This window comes from Sphaerodactylus townsendi, linkage group LG05 (assembly GCF_021028975.2).
Source record: "Sphaerodactylus townsendi isolate TG3544 linkage group LG05, MPM_Stown_v2.3, whole genome shotgun sequence".
NCBI classification, from domain to species: domain Eukaryota; kingdom Metazoa; phylum Chordata; class Lepidosauria; order Squamata; family Sphaerodactylidae; genus Sphaerodactylus; species Sphaerodactylus townsendi.
Window position 1 is genome coordinate 113439333 of NC_059429.1, and position 12728 is coordinate 113452060.

General features: G+C 42.8%; 1 protein-coding gene across 9 annotated transcripts in view; it reads left to right on the forward strand.

Annotated features, from left to right (window-relative positions):
* Nucleotides 1-1366: 1366 nt before the first annotated feature.
* The window catches only part of STAU1 (staufen double-stranded RNA binding protein 1), a 41764-nt gene continuing 30402 nt past the window's right edge, over nt 1367-12728 (forward strand). For 5 of the 9 annotated variants that reach the window (XM_048496493.1, XM_048496494.1, XM_048496495.1 and 2 more), the window contains exon 1: nt 9381-9451. The gene's annotated coding sequence lies outside the window, so the exon portion shown is untranslated. Of the gene's footprint in view, nt 1500-9380; nt 9452-12728 lie in introns of those variants that run through there. The other 4 variants (XM_048496489.1, XM_048496490.1, XM_048496491.1 and 1 more) reach the window with 4 other exon arrangements.

Consider the following 12728-nt stretch of genomic DNA (forward strand, 5'->3'; position numbering starts at 1 on the left):
TCTCCCTAAACGGCTAAAGCCGTTTGTGTCATTCTCCTCTCCTCTGTTTCATCTTCTCAACAACCCTGTGAGGTGAGTGTGCATGACTGCCCCAAAGTCACCCAGTAAGCTTCCACCGCAGGGTGGGGATTGGAATTTGGGTCTCCTAGATCTTAGTGACACCCCACCCTGCTGCACCACATTGCATCTCGAAATATTTACTCCTGTGCATTTATCATCTTAGCCACTTCATTACGATCTCATCCTACACAGCATATGAAGGCCAAGGCTTACTCCCAAGCAGACAGATGATGGACAGCGCATTAAAACTTCCTACAAACTGAATTTTGAGACTCTCACTAGGACTAGACTTGACAGTCAAAGCCGAGCTAGGCATGGCTTCCATGTGTGCTGCAGGGGAGCTTACTCCCAGGTAAATGCACAGCTCGTGGCATTTACCAGGAGCAGCAGTGTAGTGGCTAAGAGCAGGTGCACTCTGATCTGGAGGAACCGGGTTTGATTCCCAGCTCTGCTGCTTGAGTTGTGGAAGCTTATCTGGGGAATTCAGATTAGCCTGTGCACTCCCACACACGCCAGCTGGGTGACCTTGGGCTAGTCACAGCTTTTCGGAGCTCTCTCAGCCCCACCCACCTCACAGGGTGTTTGTTGTGAGCGGGGAAGGGCAAGGAGATTGTAAGCCCTTTTGAGTCTCCTACAGGAGAGAAAGGGGGGATATAAATCCAAACTACTCTTCTTGTTCGGACCTATTCCCTGCATGGCCCGTATTGGGTCTCTGAGAGCTTGAGCTAGAACGCCTCACCCCAACTCGACTGCCTAGTATAATTATTTATTTCGATTTATATGTCTCCCCGAAAGGACTCAGAGCGACTTACAATAAAACATAACGTTATAAAACTCGATTTAATAAACAATTAAAACAGCTATTAATAATTAAAATCAAATCCAAACTAAACAAAATACAATTAAAAATTAACTTTCACTTAAAACCAAAATTAGTACTCCTGCTGCAACCCTTCCTTAAATCTATCTCCACTGGCAGGGCAGGGCACTTTAGGGTTCTACAACACGTCGAGAGAACCGGAGAACACGGACACGCCCCCTAATGCGCAAAGCCTGCCGGGAAATGTAGTTCGGGGGAGAGAGCGAGAAGGCCCCGGGTCCCCGAGCATGCTGGGAATGGTAGTCCTCCGGCGATTTCTGTGGAAGCCGGCGCGGGTTGCGATTGGTGGCGCGGGCCTTCGGTGGGCGGTGCTTGGAATAGCTGTAGAGGCCTGGTTGGCTCCTCCCTCCCCCCCGCGCGGTTCCGTCACTTCCTCCCCGGCCGGAGCTGGCCGCGCTCATTCTCTTTAGTGTTTGCCCTGTGTCCGCCGCTGCCGCCGCGACTCGCTGGCCGCCCCCCCTCCCCGGGCCCCCCTTGCCTGGAGCTGCCCATGGACTGAGCCGCCCGCCTGCCCGCCCACTCCAGCCGGCCCGGGAGCCGCAGCCCAGACAGCCGCCAGGTGAGGGGCGGAGGAGGGCCAGCAGCCCGGGAAGGGAAGGGAAGGGGCGGCGGGGCTGGGGGAGGCGAGAGGCCTCGGCCGGGCCTGCGCTCAGGCTGGGCCTAGTGGGGGCGGGCTGAAGGGGAGCGCTGGCTCACGGGGGCTTGTGCAAGTCTCCTACTCTGGCGGGTCTCCTCCATAGTTACGGATCGTGCCCTTTTCTCCAAACTTTAGCTTGGGTCCCAAATGCATGTGTGTTTTTTGCAATAGATCAGTGATGGCGAACCTTTTCGAGACCGAGTGCCCAAGCTGCGACCCAAAACCCACTTATTTATCGCAAAGTGCCAACACGGCAATTTAACCTGAATGTTGAGGTTTTAGTTTAGGAAAAAACGGTTGGCTCCGAGGCGTGTGTTACTCGGGAGTAAGCTTGATGGTAGTTGGTGGCTTTGCTTTGAAGCAACCGTGCAACTCTTCCAACGGGTGAATCACGACCCTAGGAGGGTTTACTTAGAAGCGAGCCCCATTGCCAGCAACCGAGCTTACTCCCAGGTAAAGGATCACGCTTTAGTTCTTTCCATGGAAATCAGTGGGGTTTAACAGCGCTTAACAGGGTTACTTACACTGCTTCCCCAAAAATAGGTCTTAGGTTTAATGTTAATAATCGAGCCCAGCGGCCCAGGCCAGCCTAGATGTGTGTGTGTGTGTGGGGGGGGACTCTGTTTGCATGTGCCCACAGAGAGGGATCTGAGTGCCACCTCTGGCACCCTTGCCATAGGTTCACCACCACTGCAATAGATGAATGCAATATATATATATCCTAAGAATGAGAAAGTATTGGTAGTAAACCAAGCTGAGAAGCACGGTGGCGGTGCAAAAATGGCCCCCAACAGCATTCTGTGGCATAATGGGGTTATAATAAGGCAGGATCAAGGGGGAAGAATTTGGAGATCTGGACTGGTTCTTCATCCCTTGGGTTTGTTGAGCTTTTATTGATTGGTTTTAGGTGTTTATATCCTGATTTTCTTCCCAAAGCTGCTCACACTGTTTTTCTCTCCTCTGTATTATGCTTACACTTGTTCGGTATGTTAGGCTGGGAGAGTGACTGACTCAGGCTCACCTAGTGCACTTCCATTGCAAGACAGGGATTCAAACCTGGGTCTCCCAGATCTTGTTTTGACACACCACACCGCCACATGTTTATTTCATTTCTTCATAATGTGTATTCCAGCTGGGGTCTCTGGCACATTTGGGATGGTGGAAGAAAGTTGGGAGGGATTCACACCATATTGCTTAAAATACCTGTGCAAAAAGGTGTTTCAAAGGTAAAATGACAGCTTTTTGTCTGTTATTCCCAATCACTTGCTGCTTATAGTCTGCGATTAGCATTAATAGTGTACAATGTGTTCTTCATAAGTACAAGCATGCGGTCTTGTAGGATCTCTTGTCAGGGAGACATTAAACACATTAAGTCTTAAAGGTGCTGATGTAGCAGTTTTAAGGGAATTTGCAGGTGTGGAAGAATATATGCTGGATCTAAAACCGAAATCTGTTTCTTGAACTTTTGCCTGCAATCCTCAGGGTAACCTGGAAGGAGCTTCACGTTTTACTCTTGTTGGGGAAGAGTTTTCGCAGTTCTGTCACAAACAGTGCTTTCAGCTACTTAATGCAAGTAATGAATGGCTGTAATGATTTGTTTCCCACCCCACTATATACCCACAAATCTAATTGGCTACTTAACTTTAGCAACATAAGAAAGGGCTTTGATGTGGTGTTCTTGCAGTTGTAGAGTTGAAATCACTTGTGAAATTTAAATCCTCTTGCATTTGCATCTATTGCATCACTTTCAGTAATGTGAATGAGTGCAAAGGAAAAAGTGTAGCTGAAGGAAGCCGCCGTGCATTGCAATTAATGTGAGACCTTGGAAATGTTTAATATCTCAGGTTGCATGGAAATAAAGCTGTCTTGATACTTGAAACTTTGTTTGACACCATTTTTGAGAACATTTGATCCCTATGAAAGCAATTAAAGGGTTCTGTGTGACAGCTAAGAAGTCATGCAGATGTGGTATTTAAAGAGTGTCGTGATGCCCAGATCTTGTGTCAGAATAACTGGTAATGAAGAGACCAGTGTGGCTGCTATATTAAAACCATCAGCCCATGTGGCATAAACTGTACGGTATTTTTTACAAAAGACATAACTGACAAAACAGACTGATTTAGAAGTTAACCTTTACATTTTGATAACTGTATCCCAGTCTTTTGTCTGTAGGTTATTACTGTTTGTTCTCAGTAAGGTTATAGTTAATGGCCATTTAAAAGTTCAACCTGTCCCCAAATGTCTCCGAATTCAAACTTTACTCCAGTGGACTAGTTCTTGCACTTTACCTGCGCTACAACTGGAGACCAACTAAATGGTACTTTAGGAGCAAGTGTGCACAGCAAGCTGAGCTTCTGCAACTTTGGCTATATCAGCCCTTTATTCCATGTTATGCAAGCACTCATATCTGATCACAAAGAAATACCTTTATCCGTGTAAGGCTGCCATCCTAAGCAGTGTATTATGGAGGAAGTCTCATTGAAAGCATACTGAATAAATCAGCCTTTGTGACAACTTGCTTCCAGAATGTTTATTTAAAACACTTTTTGAGTCTCATTTCTCTCCCATTTTGGCTCCCCAAGGCATCAAACAATAAAAACATGCAAACACACACACACAAAAATAAGTAGAACAGAATGCATAGACAAATAAACATGAATTGGGAGAAGAGTCAGTGAGAATAAGTGAGGTCATGTCAAACAAAAGCAAAAATATGCATTGAGTTGGACTACGGAGGAAAAAAAATACTTCTTTCACAAAAGGAATTGGGAGAAAGGAGCAAACCTTATTTGATCTGACATTTTTGTGACACTGTGAAGTGACATGGTGAGGTCTTAATGAGGCTGATTCACACAGCTTATGTATGTCATCTGATTACTTACCTCTTGATGTCACAATACCTGATGATTTGCTGTTGATTGTATGAATGAAAGTTCTTTGGTGATGGATTGCTTGCATGTGCAGCACAGTGGAGGGATGAGCGGGAATGTGTGGACCCCCTGGATAATTTTGGCAAATGTTACAAACTCCCAGGCATGTGTGAATTCTTCAGGAAAGTGATGGTGTGGCAGATTTTTTTTTCATTTTTAACAGTTTTCTGCTGTTCAGTAAAACTTTCAGTACAATTTTTTTCACCTGAGCAACTGGAAAAACAAAGTGTAGTTAGTTTGTATCATGAGCACTTTCTTTTCACAGGCAGTATTGTGGAATGATCTTACAACCGTGGACGTGATAATGTGGACTAGTGTACAGTTGTGGTTCATGTCCACGTGAATTGTCTGTATGACCGCGTAGATCAGTGGTCCTCTTGACATATGCACACATGCAACTTACTTTGATCTATTAAGGCCAGTATTGTCTGCTGCTCAGAGTTGACAAGTAGAGGTCTTTTGCCTCATCTGCCTACTGGTGCTTTTCAAATAGAGATGTGGAACATTGAACCTGCGAATTTCCACATGCAAAAAAAAAATGCTCTGCCACTGAGCCTCAGCCCTTCCCTATAACTGTGCGAAAGACTCAGGACCCAGCTTGAGCCCCCTTCTGTTAAATCACTTGTCGTATATCAAGTTGGGCAAATGTGTATTTAGAAAGCCTTCGCACTTACGTTTTTGCAAACTTGGTCTTAAATGAGCGAGAGCAACAGTTCCCCTGGCTACAGATGCTCCTGAATTGCTAGCATAAAGATCTGTTGGAAAGCCTTATATAGTGCAAAGCATTTCCATTTGTGTGCTGCTAGGTAGTAGTTTTCATGAGACAACAAAAGCATTAATGCAGGTACCATTACTGTGTGCAATCAATGCAGGAATTGGCAGCGTCTCTCAAAATATACTTATCCTGCTATCATAGTGTTTGGCAGACCAGAATTTTTCCCCATTTGTTAAAAAATGGAAGCCGAAGCAACCAGGATAGTGTATTGTAGATTTTGTTGTGGCCGTCCCCTTTTTAATACATCTATGGAATGCATTCCTTTGGGAAATCCTTAATTAATAGCAATTGTGCAAAAGCATTGATGTGGCCCATTCATTTCACTGAAGTTTGTGCAATAGAGCTTCCCGGATTGTGTGAGCTTATAAAAACGAAGAGGGATGGACTTCTTGCAGCATAAGCTTTCATGGATGGTTCTAGTGATCCTCTTCTGATGATGTGGGCTATCTTACGCAAAAGCATATGCTACAATAAATCTGTACGCCTTTAAGCTTCTTGACGAACTTCTCAGTACTTTTCTATGCCCGCTACGGGAAAGAGTTGTACTAAAATGCTGCCGTGTATACTCGGTGGATGTTAAGGCACTTGTCCAATTACATCAAGTCTGACTTTCCAAACTGTTTTATATATTAGGAAAGTCTTCGTACACTTATTTTGCAAGACCTTGGGGAAAGATGAGATTACAGGGCAGAAAATATACAGCCGTAATACCCTGTTTCCCCGAATATAAGATATCCTCTGAAAATAAGGCGTAGTAGAGGTTTTGCTGAAGTGCGAAATAGAAGACATCCCCCGAAAGTAAGACGTAGCAAAGTTTTTGTTTGGAAGCATGCCTGACAAACAGAACACAGAAAAATAAGACATCCCCTGAAAATAAGACATAGCGCATCTTTGGGAGCAAAAATTAATATGAGACACGGTCTTATTTTCGGGGAAACACGGTACTACCAGAAGCTTCTGATGTTGCTGCTAGTAGGCAGTTGATTTTGAATAAGCTGTACCTTATGGTACAAGTTGCACATTTACCTTATGTGTATATCTTTCACTTTTGGTGTCTTTAGTAGAAAGGAGCAGCAGCTTGACACTTGAAAAGCAATGAACTGACTGTTCATCAAGCCTGCTCCCTTTCCCGTAGATGTTTTGATTTTTTTTTCATACCTGGGACCCACTTTCAAGTCAAGTATGAAACATGGGCCCACTCTTCCTCCTGCTTTCTCCTGCTGTTTTCTCTTGCGTCTTGCCTCCTTACCTCTTGTGTATCTTCACACTTTAAAATAAAGCATAAGCTATAAAGGAAGACAAAAAGAAAACAGTAGTGTTGTCACTTGTGTAACCTGTGTTGTGATGTACCCGTTAGACATGCTCAGAGTCATGTCTGGAGATGTCAGAGTTCTGAAAATTTTGAAACCGGGGGGGGGGGGGATCAATGGGAGGAGGGGGTTTGTTGAAAAAGTCAGGGGTCTTAGGAAAAACTTAAATATACCCAAGAATTTTCCTATCAAAAGGAAACTTATTTTACTGATTTGACAATATAAAATGAATCATTATGTGAAATAATGTATTTGTAGCATTTGGCATATTTTAAATTCAAATTTGCCAATTTTTTTGTGGTTATAAACAGAGCATTTCGTGTTGCTTAAATCTATGTTTATAGCTCTCTTGGTTCCTATAAGAAAAATTGCAACTTTAGACAGTGCTTCAGAGAGAGTTGCAAACTGGTATTCCCTATGCTGCCTTAGCACATCATTTTTAGGGGGTGGGGGACGACATTTCACGGAGCAGGAAAAATAAAAATGGAAGGTAGAAAACAGTTATGTAGTAAACGAAGTGTATTGTTTGGGCAGAAGCACTCTGATACAGTCATAAGAAATAAGACTACCAGCATATTTGGTTGTCAGGTTAAACTTTATAACATTGGACACACTAAACCATTTAACATTGTTGAATACAGTATAGCATATTGATGCCAAAACATTTTGATTAAAAAAATATTCTAGAAAATGTTATGCGTCTCCAATATATGTAGGTATTATAATTATTTACCGTTGAAGACTCTTACATAATTTTAAATGAAACTTTGTTTAAAAAACTTATTTTGAAAAGAAAAAAAGTGTTATTTTTCTGTTGGACAGTTTGATATTTATTTGTCTTTATTTGTCTCCATAGCCTGCCTTTCTCACTAAGACTCAAGGCGAATTACAGAATATGAAATAATGCAGTCAGACCCCAGAAGAAACAATGCAGTATGTCTAGAGCTAGGAAACAATGAGAACATTACATTGTTTAAACCAAGGTATTCTATAAGCAATGCTGCAAGTAAAATTGCAAATATAGGAGACAGTGCTATAAAAACAAAACGAAATTTACAATGTGGGGCTACGAAACTGTTCGGTTGTGAAGGGCACCTTCCTGCACTGTTCTATTTTACTACATTTCTAATCTCTTTATGACACGGCCCCTTTGAATATTTTGGTTTTGCACATTTTGTGGCATGTTGGAAGAGTGGGAATGTTTCAGACATTCAGCGGACTTGTCTATGACGAGGAAGCCACCACAGAGAAAGTGTATGAGTGGGCAGCTGCCCACCTTACCCATTGGCAAGGTGGCACCTTCAGAACGCTTTGCATAGATGAACTAAACCATCAGATTATTTCCCAGTGTCTTCCATCCACATTTCTTGGTAGCTCTGCTATATCTGAGAACGCAGGCATCAGTTGTTGTGATGCATTATCATTTCCCCATGTCTGTGTCTTCCCTGATTTGTTCTCCCTGCTGGCCCATAAAATTTCCAGCCTGCCTCCCCATCTCACTCTGAGCTTTTGCCTTTCAGAATGGGGAGGTTTTATGCCAGAGTTGTGTATCAGTGTGTTCTAGTCATGGCTTGCTTGGGCTGCCTTCCATTATGGACATTCCCTTTTTATAACCACGCACAGTAGGAATGGTACTCAAGCCCCAGCCAGATTTCTTTGCATTTGCAGAAACTATCCAGGAGTACCATTTGTGTGTGTGTGTTGGTAGAAGGCGTTCTGAACAGATAGGAAGGTGTTGATGACTGCGCAGAGCTCAAAACATTTGAAGAGAGAAGCACGACTGGGCGCTTTGAGACACCACACGTGCATCATGGGTGTGGAAGACTAATGAATTTTAGACCAACGTACACAAACTCATGAATTAGGGCAGAAAGCATTATTAGTAGGTACCATCTGGATATCATTAAGAAGGCTGGAACCTGAATTGAGCAAAAATGTTTGGGTGGCTTGTTTCGGGAATATGTGTTGATCTCTCTCTTCAGGATCAACAGTCTGCTGGTTCTGAACAGCAACCATGAAATATTGTCAGTTTACCTCAGCAACGTTTGGTATAAGCACGTTGTTTCAGTCAGCACCTTTGGTGTACAGGACTTTAGTCTGGTGCAAATATAATGCTTTAAGTATTCCTGACGAAAAAATGTCCACTTAAAATTCATGTTTGTTCTTGGTTATCCCCATTGTACACAGGGCTCGCTGAATGTTGCTTAGAATCATAGAGTTGGAAGGGACTGTACTGGCCACCTAGAAAAAAATATGCATTTGGTTGTATAACAAGAACATGTCTTATCTGTTCCTCTGTAAGCTCTGAAAGTTTTGCCTAGGAAGAACTTACTTGTCCATTGCTCCTGACTGTTGACAGTAATGAAAGAGCCAGTGTGGTGTAGTGATTAAGGTGCTGGATTAAGATCTGGGAAACCCCAGTTTGAATTTCTACTATGCCTTGGGCAAGTCACATTCTCAGCCCTGACTCTGACTAGTTTTGGGATGGGAGATCTCCAAGGAATACCAGGGTTGTGATGTGGCGCCAGGCATTGGCAAACCTCCTCTAAACATCTCTTGCTTTGAAAACTCTATGGGGTCACCATCAATCAGTTGTGACTTGTAGAATACTAAAATATTGGGGTGGGAAGAGCCAGCCTTATGCTCCATTCTGCTTAGCTTGTACCCATGCAGGGAAAGTTCCCTCCTCCTTTTCTCATAACAGGAAAAGCTGTTTGGCTCCAGCGTGCTGTTCTAATTTCTCCAAGTAGCTTTCTAACATGAGGTGTTTCTCCCTCTTTTGTTCTAGGCAATCTCCAACATATTAATAATCACCTTGGAACTAAAGCCAAAAGTACACTGTCCCTGGATCACCTAAAGGTACAGAATCTTGTAATGACTGTAGTAAATTGCTAAGGCAACCTTTTAATGGCAGACATTAAGGGATCTTGCTGCTTTCTACCTGTGATACCTCTTCGTTCCGTTTCTAAAGGTTTGCTAACCCTCATTGTTAGTGTTGGTCAAAACTCCATCCAGCATCCGACTTGTGTGAAATAATTGACCTTTTTGCCCTTCTTCATCCACAACTTCAGTCTTTTAGAGATCATAGTCTTCCAAGCTCCAAACCTTGTTTCTCTCTGCTCTCTGTAGTAGTGACAGATGATGTCCAGTCCATAGTCTTCTTTCAATAGATATGATGGGTCTTTTTTGCCCTTACACCCTTCTTTCTTAAGTCCCTGCTTTCTAGCCCATTGCATGCCTTTGTCTTCCTTCAGGCAGCCTTTCTCTGGACTCTCTGCTCTTCATGTTTCCTATGTTCGGTTGCAGTCCTCTTACCCAGATGTGCTGTTCCTTTGCCCCCTGCTCGGTTCCTGTCCAAAGCATCCTTAAATCTGCATATTGTTGAAGGTTTTCACTGTCAGGATTAACTGGCTGTTGTGGGTTTTTCCATGGAGAGAAACACATCTTACTGCAGCATGCCTCTGAAGATGTTCGTCATAGATGGGGCGAAATGTTAGGAGCAAAAACTACCAGACCCAGCCACACAACCCAGAAAACCCACAACAGCTATCCTTGAACCTGTTGAGTTAGTATTTGCCAGACAAGGACGAGATATCTTAAACTTAGTGAAATTTTACTTTTGATTTCTAGGGCCTTGACTATGATGGTCCCAAGGCTTGGGAGTTGTAGGCACTTTCTGGATATTTTTGGCAGCTGTTTGTTTGGTAGAGTCTGATTATTTTCTGTAAAACTACCCGTATATACTCATGTATAAGTTGACCCTAGTATAAGTTGAGGCACCTAGTTTTACCACAAAAAACTGGGAAAACTTATTGACTCGGGTATAAGTCGAGGGTGGGAAATGCATCAGCCAGCGGCACAGAGCAGGGCGCCGCTGCCATTCCCCCTCTGCCCTAGGGAGAAGACAGCTCCCTGGGGCAGAGGGGGTTCCCAGCTCGCCCCCCCCCCCCTTACTTTAACAAACGGAGGAGGCTTGAGAAGAGGCCTGCTGCCTGTGTTCCCTTCCAGGCTTCAAACGACTTGGTGGGAACTACATTTCCTTGGGTCTCCTGGGAAATGTAGTTCCCAGCAGGCCATTTCAGCCTGGAAGGGAACACAGGCAGCAGGCCTCTTCTCAAGCCCCTCCATTTGTTAAAGTAAGTGCGGGTGGGGGGAGCGTTGCGAAGTGGGGGAAGTCACTGACTCACGTATAAGTCAAGGGGAGCATTTTTCAGCCTAAAAAAAGGGCTGAAAAACTCGACTTATGTGCGAGTATATACGGTATTCTGGGATTTGTGCCTGTTAAAAAAAAGTAGAACTGTGTTTGGAAGGAGTGTGTGGCGTATACAGGCCTTGGCAAAAATTATTTGCCTTTAGGAGCCAGACTCCTTTTCATGTTTGTGGGTGGTGCATTTTTATGACCCTATTTTCTAATTATTTTTACAGTGAAACCTTATTCTAAACTCTTCACTGTTTCTTGTGATTGTTATTGAAGTAATCACAAAAGTGTTGTAAGATATAAATAAATATGGGGTAGCATTGGTTGTCCTCACCTGAACAAAAAGCTGACTTTTAATCCTAAATCTAATTTCTCCTCAGTTTGTTGTAATTCTATTACTGCTTTAAGAAAAAACCCTCAATTCTATTGACTATGGGAGCCAATGTGGAAAATAGCTGGTTAAGAAATGAATTCATAATCACTAAATGGTGTGTAAAGTTAACATACAAAAAAATCCTGGTGTGCAGACAAGGATGAGCAAGGAACAGCTTTATCTTTATTATTTACTTGGAGCCAGGATGGGATTTCCCATATGCTAAAGATTGTATCAGTGACAATTTAGTTATTAAAAATAAATTCAATATTTTAAACAAAACATGTATCTTGGAATGATAAAAGATGAGTATTACCAAGAAATATTTCAAGAATAGAAATCTTGAAAACGCCATACACTCCACAATATATACATAATATATTGTATATCTCCGTATAGTGTGCATGTATGTATCAATCTATATATACATAATATATTGTCGAATGATGATATATGAGGTAGGTTTACCAAGAGATAGTACAATAATATAAATTTTGACAATACCAGGTGCTTCAGTGCAAATTTCTAGGTGCTGTGGCTGTCTGGGTATTTGTTGAGCCTATAAAGAAATAGATATTTATATGTATAACTGAGGTTGCACGCTAAAAGGAAAGTAACAAACTTAACTGGAAAATTCCGTAGCCCATGCATATTAATCTGGAAAAAATTGTGTTTTTAAAAGAAGCTTACAGTTATTGAGGCAATACTCTTGTAAATGGTGGACATTATTGCTGAAATTATGGTCTGTGAATGCTGGTTCTCATAGATGTTCAAGGATAAAGTGCATTAAACTTCAGTCAGTATTCATCTGAGAATCAGGTTTTGCTTTTTGCCTCCAGGTGACTCAGTTCTCCTGCTCCTGGTGTTGTTGTGACTCATTCTAAACAGCTGTTTAGGTGGAAAACATGAATTGTATGTTGAGATGATGGAATAAGTCCAGATTTTCTGAAAAAGGTTGCAGAACTGGGGGAAGGGGCAGATGCAGGTGCAGCCTTCTCTTAGGCCACAGGTGTCAAACTTGCAGCCCTCCAGATGTTATGGACGACAGTTCCTATCATCCCCTGCCAGCATCATGATGGGAACTGTAGTCCATAACATCTGGAGGGCCGTGAGTTTGACACTTATGTCTTAGGCAGTCTAGTTAGTACATTCCTTTGCTTTGTTAGAAGTACAGTTTAGCTTAGCCAGGGTTCACCTGTCTGGTTTTACTTTTTATCTTGCAAGTTTCCTTTATATAGTATATTACACTGTGCTCAGTCTCAAAGGAAAAGCTGTGAAATTCCTGTTAAGGTTTTATAATTTGCATCATTGGATTTGTTTCTGGAGGTGATGCTCAGCAAGAGGGGAGAAAAGTTTTACTGCTTTTCAGTGGGGGGGCGGTCCTCATGAGAAATCAACTCCCGCTGAGCATCCAAGAAACGAACTTTCCAAAAGTTACTCAGTTGTCTCTGAAGTTGGCAGTGGTCTGCCCATTCGGTGGCTGCATCTTTAATTAAGCTTTTGCTGTCTCCTTTCCCAACTCCTCCTGATGCAGTCTTTAAAGATGTGGCTGGCTTTTTGTTGCC